Raw genomic sequence first — 25,773 nt, forward strand, 5'->3', positions numbered from 1 at the left:
GAACAATTTATACAATAAAAGTACTAGAAAGATAATCAACTCTGATCAATCACAGTTCTCTCTCTCTCTCTCTCTCTCTCTCTCTCTCTCTATATATATATATATATATATATATATATATATAAGCTTTTTATTTACAAAACATATGCATGGGTATTTTTTCAACACTGACCTTTGCAAAACTTTTGGTTCTAAATTTTTCTCTCCTTTCTCCCACCCTATCCCATAAGATGGCAGGTAATCCAAAACACTAAATATGTTAAAATATGTTAAATCCAATATATGTACACATATTTATAGTTACCTTGCTGCACAAGAAAAATCAGATCAAAAAGGAAAAAAAAAAACCGCAAAAGATAACAAAATGCAAGCAAACAATAACAGATAAAGTGAGAATGCTATGTTGTAGTCCACACTCAGTTCCCACTGTTCTCTCTCTCTGGATGTAGATGGCTCTCTTTATCAATGAGCAAGTAGAACTGGTCTGAATCATCTCATTGTTGAAGAGAGCAACATCCATCAGAATTGATCATCTTATTGTTGCCATGTATAATGATCTCCTGTCAACCACAGTTCTAAAGAACTTATGAGGAAATATAACACTAGCCTCCAAATGGAGAACAGGATACAGACTGAAATATATTTTCTTTATTTCATTTTTTGGCTTTTTGGACATAGCTAATACAGGAATATAATCTACACAACTACCCATATTTGCAATGGTTTTTTTTGTTTGTTTTCCTATTTTCTTAATGAGGGAGATGCGAGAGATAAATACTTCTGATACAAAAAAAAGTCACTTGATTATATTACTGTCATCTTTTTCTAAATAGACTAATTTCTAACTAATTTTTTCCTTTCTCTAAACCATCCTTCACATTATTTCAAAAATAATTATCCTTTTCATTAAGTTTCCTCAATAGTAGGCCATATGATCAGACTATCCATGGGTGTTGGTCATATAACATTTGATGATATTCCATTATGCTATCTTTTTGATAAGTAGGTAATTAGGTTCGATGAAGACATGTAGATATAAAGCACTTTAATCTTAAAAAAAAAAAAAAACTCTGTTAAGTATGAAATATTATTTAAAAAAAAGTTACTTTAACCTTAAAGAACTCTAAGTGGGAAATATTATTAAAAAGTAAATTATTTTATATTTTACCTGAATAATTTTATGCTTCAGTAGCAGGCAAACCACACTGGGTACACTGAATGTATGTCTGATACATAAATCCTTAAAGGTCAAGGTCTAGTTCCAACCTATATTCCCAAGATTATTTCATATTATTTCCCCTCCTGCAATCTATGTGACAATCAAACTGAAAGTGACCAAGCAGGTGAATCAGTCAGATGATTAAATCTCCACCTCCGTTGATTTCTTCTACAATCTAACTCCCTGAAAATCAATCAGTTTTCCCACATCTAGATTTAGCCTGTCTTCAGCTTATGAAAACTAATTCCATAACCTGTTCTGAGACCTCACCAATGATCATCATAAATTCTATTATCTGATTTGGTTATGGTTAGAAACTTGGTTCTTCTCACTGTCTTACTGGTTTCAGAGATTTGAGTAAAGATACTGCCATTTCTACATAGTACCAAGGCTTCCTAATCTCTCACATCTGGTTTTGAGATATACTCTTAAGACAAATCATACTTAAGCTAAGGACAACACATCTTCAAGGATCTATATATAATTAGGGACATAATAATACCTTCCTAAGTATTTGCTTGTGAAGGAAACCCACCTACAATTCTACCAATACAATTTTCCTTATATTCCTTGGGAAACGTCAAATCATATTTCTTAAACTAGTCTATGGCTCTAAACACAAAATCAAATCTCAACAGAAAAAAATACAAGTTGAATAAAATGGAAGTGAAAATTTTTGAACCTTCAAAATACAGGTCTCAACTTAGAGCCAAACAAGAGAAATCAGGGGATCTGTTAGAACCTCTGTTCTAAACCAATTTTCCATTGCAAAGAATGAAATGTTGTTTTCTAAAACGAGTATATTCATGAATTTGAATAAAATTCTCCCTAAAAACCTCCCTAAACTATTTAATAGCCAGGGTGATTTTTTTCAAAATCTTCTAAGTGTAAGTATTCAATGTTTAACATTCATGAAAGCCAATACCCAACTGAGTCGAGAGCACTTTAATAAATGCTCTATCTGAAATTCAAAGTGTCTTTGATACCAAGCATTTATGAATAAGCTGGAACCTGGTTTACACTCACAGAGCAACTAGTTAGTAGACCAATATAAAGAAACCAATCTAAATTCCTATTTTGCTTTAAAATTTTCTATTCCATGGTATAAGATATGGTAAATCATGCAATCTTTCGAGCTACCATCAGGAACAGCAGAATTCAATTGCAAAACAAACATGAGATTTAAGGAGAAATAAAGTAATGTTTTAACATACCATTTTTCATTGTCTTTGGCCTTGAGCATTCATTCTACACTATATACCATAAATAGTAAAGATAAGTCACACTTGTATCTTCCCAAGATACATTCTTACATCACCAAAAAATAGGGTAGAATAATTTATAAAACTAACAGGAAAAAATGTTTGAAGTATGATCTACATTTATATGAATATACATAGAAAACTGAAAGAATATAAACCAAAGTCCTTGAAAGCTGAAAGGGACTTTATCCCTTAGGTAAACTAAATACTATTTTTTATTGCTGGGTTAAGAGTTCCAATATTTATTGCTTATAAGTATTCTTAAGAACCAGAAATTATTTTCTTTTCATTATGAGAATCCCATTTGAATTTTCTATCATTATATAACTGTTCACTAATTCATTTAGTTTATTTTCTGATTTTTCTAATTTTTTATGAAATGGAGTAATTATTTGCTGGATCTGAGAACTTGGGTTCAACAAGGAGCACTGAGCTCTTTGGCATTAGCCATAATTAATTTATAAAATCTATAATACCATGCTGTTGAGATGAAGCAAGCAATAAAGCACAACATTCTAAGGGCTCAGAACTGTTTTATAGAAAAGTAAGCTAAAATTTTGCAAAACTGTTTTATTCAATAAATTTTAAAAATGGATGACAACAAGCTAGTACACCAGACCATCTGCTGAGCACAGCAAGGATGAAATTAGAGCAGTGAACTAAAACGTCCACCCTCAAAGTCCTGATTTGTTAAGAAGTTATATGCGGTGAACTCTTAACATACCACTGTGTTTCTCTGGTGCCCTTGAGCAAAACTGTACTGTAAAACACCTGTTAGGCTTAACTAAAAATACTCCATAAATTTTTTTCCAATAAATAGCCAGCCCTTTAAAAAAAAAAAAAAGTGTTTCTTTTTAAAGGAACTGACAGCAAAACTAAGTGTTTTTCACCACATTTCATTATTAACCAAATTTCAAAAAATTCAACTGATTTTTTCTTCTTTCCTGCATGAAAATCCATTCATTTAGACTTAAAAACAATGTTTAACTTTAAAAATAAAGAAAATTACTAAAGAAAACACTAAAAATTCTTAAACAGCTTTCATTAGAATGTGTTATGAACAGCATCTTAACAATGTGGATATCTGTACAGGTTGTTAATCCTACTTAAATCATAAATGCTCAAATAATAAGAATCGTATTTATTCACATCTTTAAGGTTTGCAGAAATGTTTGATAAATATCAGATTTGTTTCTCACAACAATCATGAAAGGTAGGTATTATTATCTCTACTTAATAGATAGGAGAAATGATGCAAATGAAGGTAAAGTGACTTGACTTGCTTAAAGTCATCAGTGATTGTCTGAGGCTGAATCTTAACTCAGATTTTCCAGACTCCAGGCCATCAAAAAGTACATGAAATATATTGAATATTTCATTAAAATAATAAATAATATAATTTACTTCAGGCCATTTTTCAGCAAACTGACTACATCAATAATAGGCTTTCTTTTTGAAACATTAAAATTACAGGCTTTTAGCGACAACATATGGTGCTGCAAAACTCCTAAAAACTATAATACATATAAAGAGTTACACAATAATCCCTTTAAATTCCTCCTCCTGGCAACATGACACCACATACATACTCAAAGATGACAACCAACTTCACCTTTTTTTTTTAATTCTTACTGTCCTTTTCTTGTATGTGATGAAGAATGAATAAAAGAAAAGGCACAAGTATTCAAAGTTCACATTCTTATGAAAGATAGTAAATAACAAGATATAGATATACATATAAAACAGTTATAATGTAAATGGAACAATCTCTGAGGAGCTAGCAATTAGATAAAGAAAAGGTTGAAGGATCCCTTTAGAAAGGCCTTGAGTTTTGAATGAAGGAAGCCAGGTAAGCCAAGAGGTAGAATAGGAGAGGAAAATATTCCAAAAATGGAAGACAGTCACCACAAAGGCACAGAGGAGTCAGAAAAGTCTGTTTGGAGAATCACAATAAAATGAGATAACTGGAATATGGAATATGGAATACATGGAAATATGTTTAAGAATACTGGAAAGGGGGTTAGGGGCCAGGTTGTGGACTTTAAATAAAAATGCATTTCATATTTTTTAACCTTGGGAGTAAGGGGAGTTCCAGAATTATGTAAAATAGAGAGATGATATAGCTAGATCTATACTATAGGAAAATAATAACCCCCCCTTTTGTCAATTAGGAAATGCTATTTAATAATACTTAGAGATACTACTTCCCCAGTACATAGATTTGGAGATGAATTGCTAACTAGGAATAGTTGAAATATGTTTCCCTATATTTTGCTATTCTTTCTATGGTTCCAATTAAATGCCTTAGTATTTCAATGCTTTTTTTTTTTTCTAGTTGCATATTTTCACATTTATTTAAAGGATTGTCTAGCCATCCCTCAGGAAATGAGGACACAAAGTGTACAGTCCCAGTCAATAAGCAGCATACAATCTATATAGCTGATAGTAATATAATGGTAGTAGGAAATATCTTTCAAATTTCTAAGCAGGGTTCCTTGTATAACATTTAATTTATGATGAATAAATGACTAACTTTGAAATAAATCCCTATAAGACTTGCTTACAATAACCACCCCTTCTCCATGCATTCAATTCATAGGTATTGTACATATGTGGTAAGAGACCAGGGATTTAGCATAAAAAAATTCCACTAATTTTGGAAATACCATAACAATACTGTGATTTTCAAAGAATGAAACATTACTATTCACTGATAGAAGGAATTTATAATGTTCCTGTTACTAATATTTCATAAAAAAAGCTAATACTTTACATTTAGTAACAATGGTATATTTAAATTATCTACAGCATGTGTGCCAACTAAGAATTTTTTTTCTCTAAAAAACCTTTATATATATATTCACATATATCTACAAATCTTAAAAGCTTTTAAAGCTTCAGAAAATATATGGACCCTCGATTGCCCAAGAAATTCCAATTATTTGACTTTTTAAAATGTTTAGGCATTTCTATGATCTCTACATGCCCTAATTTAATGGAAATTTTCTGTTAAAAATGCTGTAATGCATTCACAACAGATCTCAATCAGATACTCTATCCAATTAAGTCATTTCGAAAAATAACATGATACAGAGCGGAAAAAGCTAACATGATAGTATTAATACTACTTACTTCACACCACAATCCTATAAAAGCAAAGAAGCAAAATTTTGCTTGGAAAAAATTTTTCTATTATCTTCCTTTGGTAGATAGATTTTTGCATAGATGAAATTCAACCATGAAACTACTTTATCTTTTGTAGTCATTTTCTAAGACAAAATTTACTCTAACAATACTTTCTTTGAAATACAAACATAAGTTGTTTATACTATTTTTTAGAAATACTTCCTAAGTTAGGAGAGCAAAGGATAGTTCTGTCAAGATCTTTGGAGAAGTGAGATATCAATAACCAAACAAAAAATAAAGAACATTGTGAAATGGATAATTTTAATTACATTAAATTAAAAACACTTTGCACAAACAAAACAATGCAGCCAAAATTAGAAAGGAAGCAGAAAATTGGGAAACAATTCTTAACAGATGGTGTTTCTGATAAAAGGCCTCATTTCTAAAATATATAGAGAACTGCACCAAATTTTAAAAGTAGAAATCATTCCCCAATAGATAAATGGCCAAAGAATATGAACAATTTTCAGATGAAAAAATGAAAAGCCATCTATTATCATATGAAAAAATGCTCATTATTGATTAGAGAAATACAAATTAAAATAACTCTGAACCTATCAGATTGTCTAAAATGACAAGAAAAGATAATGATGAATGTAGAAAAACTGGGACTAATGAAATTAGAAAAACTAATGCATGGCTAGGGGAGTTGTGAACTGAACTAGTCATCATGGAAAGCAAACTTGAGCTAGGCTCAAAGAGCTACAAAACTTTGGCTATGGTTCATTTTGCTGAACTCATCTCATTTTTTTTTTTAAATGTTTGTTATAAGAAAAGACTAACCAGATAGGGATGACATTATTTTTAGAAAAAAATGCAAAGGCATCAATAAATTTTCTGACCCCCACACAAATGAGGTTAGTGGACTAGATTTCCCAAGATATTGAGCTATAATCTTATTCTCTTCAACTCTTTCCTCAATTTCCCCACAGTCAATTAGTTGGCAAATCTTTTATTGTTCTAAAATACTACTTATCTTCCTCTTTTTCTCTCAAGATTCCCATTGCTAATATATTATGTTAAAGCCTCATCATTTATTAATCAAGGATAGCTATCATCTCTATATAGATGACTCCCAGATCCAGTCCTTCTTTCTCCGGAGCTTCAGTTCTACATCAACAACTGCTTGGTGGACATTTCAAATGAATGTCCTAACTCAACATGTCCAAAAACGAATTCATTTTTCCTTCTGAACCCTCCTTTTTTCCAAATTTCCTATTTCTGTCAAAGACATCATCAACCTTCTGCCCTCCTAAGTTCATAAGCATGGCATTCCTTGATTCCATACTCTCTTCATAACATCTCTTGAATCTAAACTATTCTCTCTTTAGCTATAACCTTTATTCAAATTCTAATTCACACTAGCTTATATTATTGAAACAGCCTTCTAAAACTCTCTTAGTTAATGCCTTCCCTATGGCAGTTCATCCTACACACAATACCAAAATAATTATGCCTAACCACACATCCTATCCTTGACTAATCACTCAACCAATCCTAGTAGATTTAAAGATAAAAATTAAAACACCTCTATTTAAATAAAACACAATACAACCTGGTCCCAACTCAGTTTTCCACCTCAATGGATATTTTTCCCTCTGTTTCACTGTACAACCTAGCCAAATTGGTTTTCCTTCTGTTTTTTCACACATGACAATATACATCCCATCTTTGTGCTTTTGAATTCACCATCACTCTCTTTCTTTAAGATATGTTTCAAGCACCATTTTCTTCATAAAGACTTTTCTGATCCTACAAAATTCCTACTGTTGTCTCTCAAACTTCCTTGTATTGCAATTATTTTGTATGAATTCCATTTATTAACTTTATATTTATGCTGTGAATATGCTATATGTACTTGCTATGTCTGCTTTTAGATTGAAAACTATTTGAAAGTAGGGATTACTTAATTATGTATATTTTATTTATATTTGTATCCTAAGTTTTTAAAATAATGCCTGACACATTAAATACTTGGGCATTGTTTGAATTATCTTAATAGCCTACAGATTAATCTACCTACCTACCAAAGACTGCTTTCTCCTATCACACCTCCATATCACCTCCAAAATAATTTTCTTAGGAACAGAGACAAGATGGCAGAGAGTAGACTGGATATTGTCTGAGCTCTTCCCAGCTTCCCTCAGCATCAACGCTAGATCAAGTCTCAAAATAATTTATGTAGTATACTGATTTGATTATATCATTTCCTGCTAAAAATAAAAACAAACAAACAAAAAAAAAACACTTTAGTTGTTCTGAATTGTTCAAAAACTTAAATACAAACTCTTTATACTAATATTCTTTCCAGATTTATTTCAAACTTACCTTCATGCACTCTATACTTCAATTAAACTGTGTCTACTGTTTCACAATTTGGTAAAGCTCCTTCCAACACTGAAGTCAAGGTAGGCCATTTACATTTTCTGTGAAAATCCTTATCAGAGGATTAGAGAAATTAAAGTGGGTAAAACTTTAGAGATCGGCTAAGCCCATTTACCACCCTTCCTGCCTTTTTTTGTTGTTGTAAACACATAACAGGAATAGGACTCACATCCTAAAAGTGATTAATAGCTGAAACAGGATGTACCTCAGGTGCCACTATCTCCAAAATGTCTTATCTAAAAATGATTTGTCACCTTCTAAAATTTTTTACTTTACTCTGTCAGATTTCAACCTATTCATTTCATCATATTCTAATGTATTAGAATACGTATTAGCTAATGCTACATATACCACATACATACTATTAGCCTGTCAATTCCTTATGGACAAGGAGTCTGCTATTTCTCATTATACTTCTCCCAAGTTTTAATGATAGAGTAGGTAAGTGCTTAATAAATAAATAAGTGCTGAATTGATTCTATTTAACATGTAAGATCCTCATATATTAGTAATAGTAAGTTTCTAACAATGCAAAACTAAAGACAAAAAATTGGGCAACTCTGTACTAATAAGTAACGTCTGCAAAATTTGGGCAACAGAAAGAAGTTATTTATGCACTGGATATTTTTGGCAATTGTTTTCCTGGTATTTTCCCAATTCATTTTGCACACCAAATTAACATGTATATTTATCAATCAAATAAAGAATTTAGACTAATTTTTTCAATCATAACGAGACAATGTTGGAACATCACTATTGAACGTCTCATTCATTATTCCTACATCTCACTACCTTAATAATTTTTAAAATACAGGATAAGAATAATATATACATATAGGTATACATATATACACAATGCTAAAATAACTTTGTATTTTCTACTTCTAAGCAACAAGGAGGGCAATACTAGCATTGCTCTCACTTAAATTCAATAATCAACAAAACACAAAAGTGATCACTACAGGTAAAAATTAAAACACCATTTCCAGGCAGCCTTAGCCAAAAATGTCATATTGTATCAAAACTACTACAAAAACTATATTAATGATCTCAGGACACACCACTGAAAATTTACTCACTTAATATGCATCAAAATGATAAAAATCAGACAATTTTGTTTTCCCTTTGGAGAAGGAAGAGACTGTATGGGACCAATTTCCATGATAAAGAGAAAAATAAAATTGTAATAAGGATAAAAATCATCAAGGCATTATGGTTATTACTAAATTGTAAAATAGTTAAAGCTTTAATATCATTTGATTCAAACAATCGCTCCTCTCTAAAAAGATTTACAAAGAATTTCTATCCAAGATTACTCTTCAATTCAACTACCACTATTCAAGTTGCTCAATCATTTTACTATCATGTTCAACTAATCATGACCCCATTTGGGGTTTTCTTGGCAAAGACACTGGAATGATTTCCTTTTTCTAGCTCACTTTACAAATGAGGAAACTAAGGCAAATAGGGTTAAGTGACCATCCCAAAGTCCCAATGCTAAGATTAAGTAACTATAAGTATCAAAAAATATTAGACTATTTCAAAGAGTTTAGGATCGAATAGAAGAGAAAGTCATTCAAATATAATATATAATAATATATAATATTAAGGACAATATAACTATATAAAGGACTATATATATATATATATATATATATATATATATATGAAATATAAAGGACAAATGATAAATAAAATTTTAAAAGTTCCAAGCAGAGTGTTTGCTATGGGAAATTTAATGTTAAGAAATCCACTAGGGAAAGGAGAATGCCAAACAAGGAACGAGGTAGCATCTTAGTTGGACAATGAAAGACAAAGACTTCAAAATATAGATACTGAGCCTGGGAGACCAGAATAACGTATGGCTTCAGTGGGAAAAGGAAAATCGAGAAGAATGAGAAACATATTGTTCAGGGAGAAATGATTTAGCAAATAATTATGTGTAAGAAGAGAAAGAAAAGCACCTAGGATGGCACAATGGATAGTGCACTAGCCAGAGAATAAGGAAGACTAGTCTTCCCAAGTATAAATCTGGCTCCAGACCTTACTAGTTGTGTCACATCAAAGTTATTTATCTTCTTTGCTTCAGTTTCCTTACTGTATTTTTTATTTGTTTTGAGGCAATTGGGGGTTAAGTGACTTGCCCAGGGTCACACAGCTAGGAAATGTTAAGTGTCTGAGGCCAGATTTGAACTCAGGTCCTCCTGACTTCAGGGCTGGTGCCGCATCCACTGCACCACCTAACTGCTCCCTTGGTTTCCTCAGCTGTAACATGAACTGGAGACAGAAATATCAAACTCCTTTACTATCTTTGCTAAGAACCATGCTTTCCCATTCCTTCCCAAAAAAGGGATCACAAAGAATTGAAAGTGACTGAAAATTACAAAACAACAAAATCAAGGAGAGAAAGGGAGGGCAGAATCCAAAATTAGCCTAAGTAACTATAAGGATCAAACATGTACAACAAAAGAAAAAGAATTTGAGGGAAAGTTTGGAGAAAAAAATGACACATTTTGGGGGAGATATGTTGAATATGACAAGCTGAAAGTTAAGTCAGACAATAACTAGAAAGCAATTCAAAATATGAAACTGAAGCACTGGGGAAAAAAGAGGTCCAAAAAACTATAAAATTGTGCATATCCTCTGAAGCAGAACCAAGAGATCATTCTTCATGGCAACAGCAAAATTCTACAATGATCAATTCTAATGGATGTGGCTCTTTTCAAGAATGAGATGATTCAGGTCAGTACCAATGATCTTATGATGAAGAGAGCCATCTGCACTCGGGAAGTGTAGAACACAACATAGTATTTTCACTCTTTTTGTTGTTTGCTTGCATTCTATATTATGGAAACATTTAAGATTGAGTAAAAAAATCTACCCAACTTTATAGAGGGGTAAATTGAAGTTCAAGGAAGTCAAATGACTCCTAAAGTAACCTGTTGCCTAGCCATGTTTCTTCCATATTGTTCTTGTACAGGAGATGTCTTCAATTCTCAATGGACTACATATTTAGAATTATTAAATTTTATCTTATTGGATTTATGCCATCAACCTCACAAAATCCTGATTCTTTGGTTTAATATATTAGTTATTTTTTCTTGCATTGTCATATACAAATAAAATAAATATGCTGGTCATGCCTTTATTTAAATCATTGGAAAAATCTAAAAACAGAATAGTGTATATAATTATCATGAATTTTACAATACAGAAAATAAGTGCAAAAGAACCATTCTTATACTAGTTAATATTTCTTATTAAAAATGTATAGTAGATGCCTGCCATCCAGGGGAGGGGGTGGAAGGAGGGAAGGGAAAAGTTGGAAAAGAAGTGAGTGCAAGAGACAATGTTGTAAAAATTACCCATACATAAGTTCTGTAAATAAAAAATTATAATTTAAAAAATGTATAGTAGAACTGAATAAACTTTGTTAATATAATTACCTCTGTGTATTAAGCACATCTTATTTTAATAGTGCTTTATAATATATACTTATTTTCATATTTTTTGCCACTTTGATCCAAGGCAGGTTTGCAGGTGGCCTTTATGTTTATTTTTAAATATGTGGTTCAGTGTTTCCTAGGTGGTAAGTTGTAATATTCTCTCTAAAATGTAATGTTCTCTGTTGAGGTTTTCTTGGGGTCTCTGAGAACAGCCTTCGTTTCAGTTCAGTAATCACCAGGACTGCGCAGCCAGGTGTTAAAAATTCAAATCCTTTATTATCTCTTTCAAATTCTTGTCTCCTTTACTTGGGGCTCAGCTAGTTTTCTGGGGGCCTTGGAGTCTTGGTTTCAGTGGAGAGGGGAAGAAAGAGGGTCTGCCACCACATGTGAGATGGGATGAATCTGTCTGAGTCCAAGGGCTTGTGCTTCAGCCTTCAGCCTTCTGTCCACTTGTCTCTGAATCTCTGAATCTCCCTGGCTGAGGCTTCTAGCTTATAAGCTCCATACCATTTATTTGTTGTAGCATTAAATCACTGTCTCCTCAATTTCACTTTGTACCTTGTTTCAGGTTCTGGCCCATAACATCTCCTTGTAGGATTAAAGCAATCATACTGAACCATGCTAAATTACATAACTATAGTCTCTATCAATTCCACTGACTTAGTATCTTGTAAGAATCCTTTGTTTCAAGTTCAGAGTTCTGGCCCATAACAGTAAGTGACAGAGATGAGACTCTAACTTAGGTCTGTGACTTCCAGACCAAGCCTCTTTCCATTATGCCACATTGCCTCTTATTTTTTATTTAAGTATTATTAGTTATTAGTTATTCTAAGTCAGAATTGTATATGGCAAGCAGGAGTGCTTAATAAAATGCAATATTAATATGTACAAAATTAGTACAATAAATTCTACAGGATGGAGGATACAAAAGAAATAAAGCAAAGCAATACATGAATATAAGTGTGATGCACGAAATTTTATTAAATCATTGTGAGGCCATATATAGAATATTGTTTTTAGTTCTTGGGACATTTTAAAGAGAACAATAACAAGCTGAAATAAATTAGCAGACGGTAATCAGGACACTGAGAAAACAGACAACTATGAATTTCACAAAGAAACTAGCAATGTTCAACCAACCCATGAAGAAGATGGAGCATAATAAATATCTTTGAAGCATTTGAAGATATGAAATCCTTAGACCCAGAAGGCAGAATTAAAAGTCAGAGATATAAATTGCATAAAGGCAAAATTATAATCTTAGAGTATATCAAAGAGAATCATAGATATCAAAAGTTAGGATCTAACAGGACATCTAATATCACCCACTCATTTTATAGAGGGGTAAATTGAAGTTCAAGGAAGTCAAATGACTTTCCTAAAGTAACATTAGTAGCAATCACTGGAGGCAAGATAACATTAAATTAAGTAAAAAACTCAAAAACATGAAGTGTCCATGTCTAAAAGAGCTTACTTCAAGAGTGAAAGTACTTCACTTCTCAAAGACATCCCAGAAGAGATTTGAAGTAGAAAAACTCTTGAGATCCTCTTTATTTTGAGATTCTATTGCCTAATTATAAATACTATTATAGTCATGTTATTAATTAATTATATGGACTATTTTATTATATTATATCATACCATTTATCATATTTATATCCCTTGTTACTCTGGGATGTTTTATACTAAGCTTACTCAAATGCAGCTTTACAGTGCAGAAGTTACCCTGCCTTCTCAAAGACTCATAAACCAGTGCAATGCATGCTCTCCCAAGTCTTACTAACTTAAAAAAGCTTCCAATAGAGCATCTGAGACACATAGGCAGTTGATCCATGACAAGCCCAGATACTACAATGAATTTCTAAGTTCACCACAACTCAAAAATATCATCCACAAAGGCATATGTTAATACCACCATCAGCAAAACCAATACTGGTATTTAAACATATAATAATATACTATTTTTGGAAATGTGAAAGGAAAGTGACTAAAATTTCCATATTGTTTTGTCTGCTAGGTATAAACTCCAAGTAGATCAGTGATTAAAAGGAAATTTCCATATATGGCAAAATATTCATACTAGTACTTTTTCTAAGAGGAAAGGTAGATAATCATTTACCAGAGAATAAATAAACTGTACTCCACAAAATAATATGATAAAATAGAAACTATAGAAAAACTTAAAATGAACTAATGTAAAATAAGGAATCAAGAAAAAAGTCATGAGTACAATAATATGTATAAACAAACAACAAAACTATCTTAAAGCTGTGACATTATAATGCCAAAGTGTAGTCATAAAGAACATATTGATATATTCAATGTTCTTTGTTATTCAAGACACGTTTCTGGGACGGGTTAGGGAAGGGATACAGAATAATACAAAGATATCAGGCAGATATGCAAAAAGACATTTTTAAAAATGTTAAAGAAGGGATATTTGGGAGCATCAAAAACTATTATCATTTCTTCAAACAATACACTTTTTTATTTCATCTTACATAATCTCTCACTCTAAATATACAGTAATAAGTATACCACGTCTCATAGTAATATTGCTGTTCCCAAGACAGTATTTTTTTTTAACTTAAGGAAATCAGTATAGTAAATAATTTTTCTTTCTTTCAAGACAGTCATAGTGCTTAAGGCTACTGCGCACAAAAATAAAATCTCTTCAAGAATGTCTCCAAACAGTCAAGCTGAAAATCTAAGCCAAAGTTTCATTTAACAGCCTGTCAGTTTTTTGATGTGGAGCTAATGAATGCAGTAGCAAACAAATCCATCAAACCTAACATCAAAACAACTGCACTCCATCCCACCAAAGGGAAAAATGAAATACAACCTGGAGGCCACCTCTTTGATCTAACCTCCCAACAGAAAATAGATCTCTAAGCAGCAACTGCAGTAAAACATGCAAAACAATTATAAACTTAATTTCAATCAATTGAGCAATAATGCTTAAGAATCTAAAGACAGCAATGTAAAAAGTGCATATACATTTCTTGTTTCTGATGCTAAGTGACTGTTTAAAGAATATAGTAAAATTTACACATAAATATCTCCAAAAGAAAATGCAGTTTTATGCTATGAACTATTTTGACATTCTCATTCTTTAAATTATCCAAAATGCCATGACCTATAAAACAAAATTCAAAATAGTCTTGCAAATAAATTGCTTTTATGAGCACATCTTCATGGACACACAAAACGTTAAATATTGAATATTTTTTAACATGGATCATGATCTAGTACTTCTTCAATACAATACATGGCTTTTGCTTGCTATATCCTCTCCCTGACTTCATTTATTCACTTGCTATGTATTTTATTTAATTTAGTTTTATATTGTGTAAAGTTTCCCACTCTCCCTCAGTCTCTGGAAAAGAAGAAAACAAAATCCATAACAAATATATAAAATCAAACAAAACAAATTCCCACATTAGGGGTGTGTGTGTGTGAAAGAGAGAGAGAAGGGGGGGGGGGAGGGAGAGGGACAGAAGAGTGCATGCTTCAATCTTCACTCTGAATCTATCACTTCTCTCAGGAGGTGGACATACTGTTACATCAAATGCTTTATAATTTGATTGGTTCCACTGTGCTAGTCAGCATTCCTAAGTCTTTCAAAGTTTTGTTGCAATTGTGTAAATTGTTCTCCTTGGTTCTGCTCACTACACTTTGGATCTATTTCTCTGCACACAAGTATTCCCAGGTTTTTCTATAGCTGTCTGCTTCATCAATTTTTTTTTTTTATTTTTGCTGAAGCAATTGGGGTTAAGTGACTTGTCCAGGGTCACACAGCTAGAAAGCATTAAGTGAGGCCACATTTGAACTCAGGTACTCCTGATTTCAGGACTGGTACTCTATCCATTGCTCCAGTTAGCTGTCCCTGCTTCATCATTTCTTAAGAGCAAAATATTCTATCACATGCATATATTATAACTTGTTGAGCCATTCCTATCTTATGGACACCCTCTCAGTTTCCAATTTTTACCAACAAAAAATAATAATAATAATAACAATAGATATAAATGTTTTCTTACAAATGAGTCCTTTGTCTCTTTCTATGAAATCTCTGAGGTATAGATCTAATATTAGTATTGCTAATTCTAAAATATGCCATTGCTAAGGATATGTGTAATTCATTAGCTTTTTGGACTTAGATTAAAATTGTTTTCAAAAAGCAATTATGTCTGGTACAAGGCTCTGTCCTTGGTAATGGGATTACCTAAATAAAAAGGATTTAACTTTTGAGTTCAAGAAGCTAATCGTTTGAAGGGAGGTTGAATTTCTATCCATCTTATAAAACATAACACAGATACTTCTTTTTCCATGAAGCTTCTAATAATCACCAATTAAACAATGATCTTCTCTCAGTTTATTAAACAACTTTCTAATACACTTATGGTGAAAAGCAGAAAAGAGAAGGGGGAAGACAGGATGCAATTTTACACAGGGTCTATTTTCTGTTAGGCATGCTGTTATGCACTTTATTTCAACAAACAGGTTATCTCATTTGATCCTCACAACAATCCTGTGAAATAAATGCTAAAATTATTCATATTGTACAAGTAAGGAAAGTGAGGAAAAGAAAGTTACAGAGCTAGTATTTAAAGCCAAACTTATACTCATCTTATTGACTTTTGGCCCAATATTCAATCCACTATACATCTTATGATGGAAAGAGAAAAACAGTGGTACCATCACAATCCTTTGCTGTAAACCTCTGTGAATTTGGGACTTGATACATTTCACTAAGATAATGCTTCAGCACTTGAAACTTGCACAGTACTCATCACACTTGGTTGGGATATCAGGAAGAATATAAAGAGCACTACCCAGCCCCAGCCCCAGCTCCAGCCCCAACTGCCAGTGCCCTCACTGAAGGCAGCATGTGCAGGACTGGGAGGATAAAGCCCAAGATGCTGACCTTGTGCAAGTCTATGGGTAAGTCACTAGGCAGTATCCCTGCTGGAAGCACTGGAAGGGGCAGGAGGAGAAGCAGCAGGAGCAGGAGCAGCAGTGGTGGGAGCCCAGGCACAGCTGGCAGTGGCAAAAGATCCAAGATTCCTAGAAGCCAAGCCCCGAGCAGAGGTCAGAGCCCTGGGTAAGGGAGAGCATGGGAGCCCTAGGTTCCACCACTATATCCAGCTCCTCACCACCCCACCAGCCAGCAAAGCTTGGACAGCATGGAATGAGGAGAGAGGATGAAGGGCAAGGTTCCTCTCAGAAAGTGAGTTGTGTCCAGAAGGAGGAGCCTAGCAGAGCTGGTTGGGCTAGCTTATTTCTCTGCAATTGGAAGCCCTCTTTGTCCCTTTGGGCAATAAAGTCAGGAGGGACGTCTGGCTGGAGATGTATTCCTTATAGGAAAATTTGTCTGGCATTCATTGTTTTTCTCCCTCATTGTGGTTTCTAGAACAATTAACAAATATGGAGGTACCACTATATGCACAAGAGAACAAAACCTACAGTATAATACCAGCTCCACCACTTACCATCCATTCAGCTTACAACAAGCAATTCAATCTCTCTAGAACTCAGTTTTCTCATATCTGACACCATGAGATTAAAGGAGAAGTCTTCAAAAGATCCCTTCTAGCCTTAGAGAGGCTTCTATTTTGTATAAATTATATATCTGTGTCTTATAATCTTTCTAAGACTATGATCCTTAAGAGCATACTAACTACAATATACCTAAACTTTGTTCCTCTTCTCTCAATTAACACAGACTTCTATACAGAGCTTACAGTTAATATTTTTTAATTAATAGTTTCAAGGCTCCCTTAAAATACATAAGCTCAAATTTTGCATAAGTAAAGGCATACTCATAAAGGCCCCAATTATGACCAAAAATACTTGACTATTTTTTTTAATATATATAATCTGAAACACAGAAAGTTAACTCCTTAAAAAAATTAACAATATATTCCTTAGATAAGGTCAGCCCATGACTGATTTTAAAGGAAAGGACAATTCACATCTATCAATTAACTAAACAAAAAATAAGCTGTATTCAAAGAAAAAAAATTTAACATATGTTAGGGAAATTCACAATATTAACAAATCTTTTATAATTGTACTTTAAAAATAATTTTATATATTTCATATATCACATATATAATAATTTTATATATTATATAAATGTTTATAAATTTTATAATTTTACCTGCAGATGACGTCTTCATTTATTGTGCTGAAAGCAGTGCTAAAGGAAGGTCAGCTCAAGAAGACCTATTAAACTGCAAAGGTTTGAATTCAACAGATTTTGTCCATCAGTAGAGGATCGAACTATCTAAGATTTGAAGAGATTCACCACCAGAGTAGGTCAACAGATGATGAACTATTTTGGAAAAACAAATTCATGAAACAATCTACTACATAAAGTGTAGAAAGACTATGATTTACAGCACTGATTATAATATTCCCACAGCTAAAATCACAAATATTTGAAACAATAAGAAAGGCAATATTCAATTGTTTGATTTCTTCATCATGAGGCAGCATAGCATAGAGAAAAGCAGAAATCAAATATTAAAAGAACAAGAACTAATTAAATTATGATAGCTATATGATATTATATTTGTCAATTAAACCTTATCTCAAATTCCTTATCTATACTATATACCCTGCTTACATTATATCAGACACAGAAACTGTAACACAGGCAGTTTTAGCATTAAGTTTCATCAACTCAGCAATAATGTTTTCCAGGCTGATGGGACAAACGAAACAACATAGGAATAAATAGTATGGAACTTTTTATTCTCCATTTGATCCATTTATCATCTTTATGTATAACAAAGGAGAAATGTGGTGTACTATAAACAATACTAGACTTTGAGTCAGAAGATTTAAACTTAAATCCTAGCTTTACTCGCGACCAATATTGTCACGTAACTTCTCTGGACCTCAGTTTTCTTATCTATAAAATGAGTTGTCTTAGATGTTTTAAGTTCTCTTTTATCTCTTTATCTGAAATACTATAATTTAAATGCAATCAAAATGTTATAAACTTGCAATGAAACTTGTATGAATAATTTTTAACCTAGATAAATTATAAAATTTGAGCTAGAAGAAATCACAGAAGCCATGAATTTGCTTCTTTACAACTTTACACATTGTTCCTGGTTAATTTTCAGATAAGATTCAACTAACTCAAATTATTACAAGAATATTCATTAAAATATTGAAAGAAAAAAACCACAAACTGATAATTGAACAGATTTGCCATTGTTCATGATTACCAACTTTCATCATCAATGATCATAGAATTATTACAACTTGAACTCTTAACAATTCAGTATTCAAAGGGCTATATAAGGAAGATGAATCTCATTCAAGAACTTGGGAAGAGCTAGACAACCAGACAAGAATCACAGAATTTGAAAGCCAAACAAGACTTCAGCAATCACCCAGTCTAGCCCCAAAATGATAGGAATCTCTACTACTAGAGAGAACAGACTCCAAAGATAGTCTTTTCTACAAGGACAGCTTGACTTGTTCAGAAATTTCTCCTGATATTGAGTCTAAATTTACCCCTCTGCATCTTTTATCACTACTCATTTTGCCCTCTACAGCCAAATAGATCAAGTTCAATCTCTCTTCAATATGAACAACTAGCATATCCTCCTCAAGTTAACATTCCCAATATTGCCTTTCTCTAGATTCTCTAGCTTTTCTACATCCTTCTTGAACTTCTGTTTCTCAGAATTCAACATAGTATTTGATGTTATGAAGTCAAAGTATAGTGGAACTATCACATCTTGGAACTATGCTTCTCATAATGCAGCTCAAAATCATGTAAATTTTTTAATTATTATATGTTCATGATGAGAGAAAAGATGTTCTGATGGCTAAAGTGGATAGAAAGGTAATTTATTAAGCATGTTCTAAAGGCTGGTTTTATTTGGGCTCAATCACTAACCAATTAAGAAAATATTGTTCCCAGAGTAGAATCTCCAAGTTCAGTGAATTAATTTCCCTCAGGAACTTATTAGGTATGGGGGGTGTGGTGGGAGGAAGAGAGGTTAGGGGTGAAGAAGCAGCATTTTCTATTAGCCTAATCATTTCTGAAAGAACAGATCTAGATTGTAAGAAAAGTAAGAGCAACAGATTGAATATCAACATGGCCACTGCATGGCTACATGAGATGTGAAGGATGGTCTGCTTTCATTTGGTTTATGGAATCAATTAGGTATAATACACTGATTGAACTACTTTCAAACAATGAGCAAATTAAACAAATCTAGATTCTTTCTTATGTAAAATGCAAAATTAGATATGCTTGTGCTCCTAAATATGAGGAGAACTTCCAACAAGATAGAAGAGACATTGTCATGCGAGTCTATCCCCTCCCTCAAAAACTACCACCAAAGAGTAAAAGAAAGCAGTAGAAAATAATGAAATACTCACAATGAAAATATAACAAAATAAGCAGCATCTAAAGAAATTGGTAAGAAGAATGCATAAATACTATGGAAGAGGAAGAAAGAGAGGTAGGGAGAGAGGGAGGAAGGAAGGAGGGAAGGAAGAAAGAAAGGAAGGACGGAGGGAAGGAGAAAAAGTAGGAGGGAGAGAGAGAAGGAAGGAAGGGAGAAATTCTCCAAAGAATATAGTCATAATATCAACTAGCCTCTTCCTCTCCTAAACGAGAAATGTTATATTTGATTGAGATTAATGGATTACAAGAAGAGATGAAGAAAGAAATTAAAGCTGCTAATGATTTTTAGAAAACTGATGACTGAATGCAACTTCTAGGAAGTTTTAATAAAGCAGTACTCACTAAGATCTAAGAGCAATAATAAAAGGATTGAAAATAAAAGACAATAAACAAAAACTGAGAAATACTTGAGATCTCTTTAAAAAAGAAACTCATTAATCTTAAATAATCAACACATTGAGACATTTTGAAAAGGGCTGGTTTCACATGAAAACACAATTAATTAAAATACCTTATTTCCACAAATTATGCCAGGAAAAAATGCCCAGAAACACTGGAAAGTGTGTTTGACAGAATCCATAAAAATGTCAGCAAAGAATCCCAAATTTAACTGCCCCACGAAATATGGCTTCCAGTTTAATAGAACACTGATGCAAAGAAACAATTTTATAAGAAATCAGAGAGAAATGATTTATAAATCAATGAAATCAAGTTCAAATTGTGCAAGATGGCACACTAATAATGAAAAATGTAATTTAAAAAATTGAAATATAAAATAAATACTCTTGTGACAAGTCACTCAATCAATAAGCATGGATTAAAATTTCTATGTGCCAGGTAGTATACCAAACACCAGAATGAAAAAAGAAGAAAAAAAAAAAAAGCAAAAATATTCTTCCTGCCCTAAGATGGAAAGCATTAATAGTGGAAAGAATTGAAAAAGGTCTTATTCAGAACATCAGATATGAGTGGAATCTTAATGGAAGCCAGGAAAAATAAGAAGTAGAGGTGAAGATGAAGAAAATTCTAAGGCTGGGGACTAAACAGTGCAAAGGCACAAAGTCTTAAGTGAGATGAAAATCAGGTTAGATTCAATGGATTATAATTTGTGTGGAAGACAGTAAAGTGTGAGAATACTGAAAAAAATAGAAACTAGACAGTGAAGAGCTTGAAATATCAAATAAAATCCTTCATATATGATCCTATGATAATTGAGAAGTCATTTTACTAAGTGACAGTTTAGTAAGTAAGGGGTAACATGGCCTTACTGAGGTTTAAGAAAATAATTGATAGCTAATATGTATTCCATATTAGAATGGGGATCACTTTTGAGGCAGGGAAACTAATGAGCTAACACATTAGTCTGGTGAGAAGTCACTATGGCCTACACTATGGTGGTAGCTGTATAACAGAAGATATGTATATAAAAAATATGAGGAAGTCAGAAATGACAAGATTGTTTTCAATAAAAGGATATGTGGAGTGAATGCAAGTGAGGAGTTGAGGGTGACACCAAAAAAAGAGCCTGGATAACTGGAGGATAATAGCAATGGGAAATTTAGAAAAATGGACAGTGGAGAAAGTTCTGTCTTAGATATATTAAGTTCAAAATGTCCAGAAGGATACAGTAATTTGGGACTAAACTTAACTAGAATTCAATTATCGATACAGAAACCGGAAGTAAATCTACAGACACTAATGAGATCACTAAGTGACATAGTATAAAACAAAAGAAGAGTATAGAATAAAACCTTGAAGACTTGTTTCCTAACAAATAAAATAGAAATCTTAGCAGTGACTTCTTAAATGATTTATTAAGTAATGTTATTTTGTTTGTGGTGAATATAGTTATGTGCAAACAGAATTAGTTTTAATAATCATCATTAACATTAACTAAAAAGACCAGACAAGAATTCAAGAAAAGGGGAAGAGAGATGGCAAGAAAGCAATAGCAATCAAGAGAGAAATAGAAGGACCTGACTAAGGGTTTGAGTTCAGAATTACTGAATAGGTGTTAGAGAGCTGAACTCAACTGAATTTTAATTTTCATTCTTTAACTTGGGGGAAAATATACACCAAAGCAATAGGAGCTATAATCAAACATGAATAAAAGTAATAGAAATATATACAACCCAGGGCAATTAGGGTAAATTAAACAACTTTCAAATCTACAGAATAATCTTATAATAAAATCCCTATACAATTATCCTTTAAAGTCCAACTCAAACAATGTCTCCTCCTTGAAGCTTTCCCAAAGCCAGCCTTGCCATTCTTAAATTCTAACTCCTCTTTAAAGCAAAAGTATGTTAAGATCCAATCACTGTCATCCAATTTTGCTTAAATGTTTATCATTCTATCAAGGGGTGAGAGAAGAAAATCAGGAAATGCCTAGAGTTTAAAGTTATCAATAAAACTGAATCAAATTTATAAGAATATAAATCATTTCCCAATTAATAATGGTCAAAGGACATAAGTCAAATGTCACATGAAGAAATTAAAGCCATCTATAATTAAATGAAAAAATGCTCGAAATCACTATTAATTAAAAAATACAAATTAAAATAACTCTGAGATACAACCTCATACTTATTAGATTGCCTAGGAATACAAATATAATGATAAATGCTGATGCAAAAATTTTACACAAAATGCCTGCAAAAAGACTACAGAATCATATGCAAAAAAAATTTCCTATGAACAAATTAGATTTATATCAGGAATAGCATATGATTTCAATATTATGAAAATAATACAATGAATAATTTTTCAATAGAGAGAAAGCGCCTTTAAAAAAATTTATGTAAAAAAATATCAACAATTTTATGGTGCTTTAAGAATTGCAACGTCCTTTACATAGATATATCATTTTATTTTTACAACATCTAAGGGAGATAAAGGCTATTATCATCCTAATTTTACAGTTGAGGAAAGTGAAGTTGACAGAGTTGTTAAAGTTCTTACTCAGGTTGACAAAGCTATTAAGAATCTCAAACAAGATCCAAAGGGGGATTTTTGAGTCTAAGCCTGATATTCTATTCATTAAAGCCGCCTACCTTCCACTCTGATACAATTCTAAAATTCAGATGCAAAAAGGGGTCCTTTTTTTAAAAATGTGATTAAAGAAGAGACAATGTGACAGTGATAGTGATACTGAACTAACCTCAGGTCCAGGGAGACCCAAGTTAAAATCCAATTTTCAACACATACGGGCAAAACTAATCACTTAGGCAATTCTCTCTAGCAATATGGTGAAGTTCTTCAAAGTTTCTACCTTGATAGAAGGAATTATGTTTATTTCATAGGACATTCCCCATTTAATTCCTTTATACGAATTCCCTATATCAATGATATTACAGATTTATTCACTATTATTCTGCTAATTCACACTCGCCCTCAAAAGCTAAAAGTTATAACATTATTAATGGAAAAACATTAGAGGCTTTCCCAATACACTTCCCCACAACAATGCAACATTTCAAGAAGTGGTAGCGAACTCTACAATACATGTGATATTAATTAATAAAATTAGCCATATTAAAACCAAAACCACAGAATTCCATCTATACAAAACAAAACTTTTGACAAAATTTAATATTTATAATAATTATAATAAAAATAGCTAACATGCATATAGTGCTTTAGGGGTTTGCAAAGCAGTTTCCTTACATCATCAGATAATTTCTATTAATAATCACATTTTACAGATGAAAAACCTGAGTGGTAAACAAGATTAAGGAAAGAAAAGTTTAAAAAGAAACAAATATAAAATTATCTTACAGTTTCAGTAAGCAATAGGCAACAAAATAAACCATGAAAATTATTGGTATTTTTATGTAACAATAATAAAAATGAAGAAAAGAAAATAAAAAGAAACCCCAGTACTTATATTTAATACTACACTCTGTAATGAAATAAAAAACAAATGTGAATAATAGGAAAATTATTAGCTGCACCAAAATAATAATAATGATAATAATTAAATAGTAGCTGAATTAATTTAGAGATTTAGTATTATGTCAATAAATTACCTTAGATTTTGCTTATACTACAAAAAAAAATTAGCAAAATGAATTAAGAATAAAAGAACTTTAATCTCAAGGGAAACAACTAAAGATGGATAAATGAAGAAAGAATAGTATTCAAAAACAAACTATATTATAAAATGGTAATTATCAGAACTATTTGGGAATGGCTGAAAACAGAAAAAAATGGCTGTGTCAATGACACAACTCAGTAAGCAACCATCACCAACAGCTCAATAATTCAATTTTTGATAAATCCAAAAATACACAGTACCTGGAGGGCTTTATAATTCAGTAAGAACAACTGAGAAATCTGAAAGCACTTTGGCAAAATCTATAGGAATAGTTTACTTGTCCAAAGTGTTAAGTATACTTAACTGTATAAAGAGTTACATCAGGCAAAAATAGAAAATAAAAAATGAAGATATCTTTGACAACTTTAACTAGGAAAAAAAATTCTTAAGCACACTAGGGATAAATACACAAAACAAAGAAGATAATTTTGATTACAGGATACTGAAAAAAATCAGTTTGGAATGGGTATCAGAGAACCTTTCAATAAACTTTTTCACAATCCCCTACTCCAGTGGCTTCCTATCCCTCCAGGAACAAATATAAAGCCTCCTAAAAGTCTTTAAACTGCATTAAGACTTTTAGGATATTTGGCTGCTTGTTATTTAAAGTTTATTATAATATGACCTCTTCCTATCTTTCTGACCTTCTTAAATGTTACTCCCCTCTACATTTTTTACAATATAGCAAAGCGATCTCCTTCTAAGTCCTGTAATATGATTCTTATATCTTTGTACTTCCAATCTAATATATCTATGCCTCTTGGTACTCTGTCTGGCTTTCTTCAAGATGCAGCTCCAATCTCACCTTCTTTAACAAGAAGTCTTCCCAGTCCCTCCAGGTGCAAGTACCTTCCTATCTCATTATATTTCATCTATTCTACAGATATCTTTTATGCTCTGCTCTGTGAAGATGGAACTCTTTTTGCCTTTCTTTGTAACTTTAGCAGAGTATCCGGCACATAAAAACTACTTAAAAAACTTAAAAGGTCAAACATTCTTGTATCCAACCAGGTGTTTTCTTAAATAAGTATTTGCTAAAATTTACTTTTGATTATAAAATAATGTTTATTTCACTTAATACAAAAAGAGGGTTTGGATTAAATCTAAAAATAAGTTATAAAAATAATTATTTATATAAGCCTTTATAGTTTTCAAAGAGCTTCAATATATTGATTGTAATAATAATTAAAAGTTAGGTACTATAGGTATTATTGAGTATCTGCACGGCAAAAAAACATTAAACTTGAAGTCAACATAGACTACAAACTCCTATCTTATTCTGTCATTAAATCTCTATAAATGGTAGTATCCTCAATTATTAAAGACACAAGAAAAAACAATGCATACTCTGCAAATATCATCGTCATTGACAGCTTCCCTTTCCTACCTACATTACGTTTCTCCAAAAACTTTACAATTTCACATGACTATAATTGTTTATTTTTCTATCTAATTAACCACTTTATCCAAGGGCCAATATATCATAGTGGCAAGAACACTGGTCCTGGTGTTGGAAGATACCAATTCCAACACCTTTGTGAACCTAAGGAAGTCATCAACTTCTTGTGTCTTAATGTCCTCAGCTATAAAGTGAGAAGTTGAAAAAAATGGCTTTATATCTATGATCTTTTGTGAATTTTCTTCCTAGGTAGAGCTATATTTTTATAGTTTTATTTATTTATTTATATTTCTCAATTTTTTTTTTAAATAAGATCTTCATTATCTGAGTATCCATTTCAAAT

The 25,773-nt window shown here is 32.0% G+C and overlaps 1 protein-coding gene across 17 annotated transcripts in view; it reads right to left on the reverse strand.

Annotated features, from left to right (window-relative positions):
• Positions 1-25,773, reverse strand: part of KDM4C (lysine demethylase 4C) — a 437,501-nt gene that overhangs the window by 258,150 nt on the left and 153,578 nt on the right. The window contains exons 10-11 of one of the 17 annotated variants that reach the window (XR_004233272.1): positions 17,662-17,835; positions 7,944-8,104 (exon numbers count right to left, since the gene is read on the reverse strand). The exons of 13 other annotated variants lie outside the window; for them this stretch is intronic. The gene's annotated coding sequence lies outside the window, so the exon portion shown is untranslated. Of the gene's footprint in view, positions 1-7,943; positions 8,105-15,347; positions 16,566-17,661; positions 17,836-25,773 lie in introns of those variants that run through there. 3 more of the 17 variants (XR_004233269.1, XR_004233270.1, XR_004233268.1) reach the window with 3 other exon arrangements.

This window comes from Sarcophilus harrisii, chromosome 1 (genome assembly GCF_902635505.1).
Source record: "Sarcophilus harrisii chromosome 1, mSarHar1.11, whole genome shotgun sequence".
NCBI classification, from domain to species: domain Eukaryota; kingdom Metazoa; phylum Chordata; class Mammalia; order Dasyuromorphia; family Dasyuridae; genus Sarcophilus; species Sarcophilus harrisii.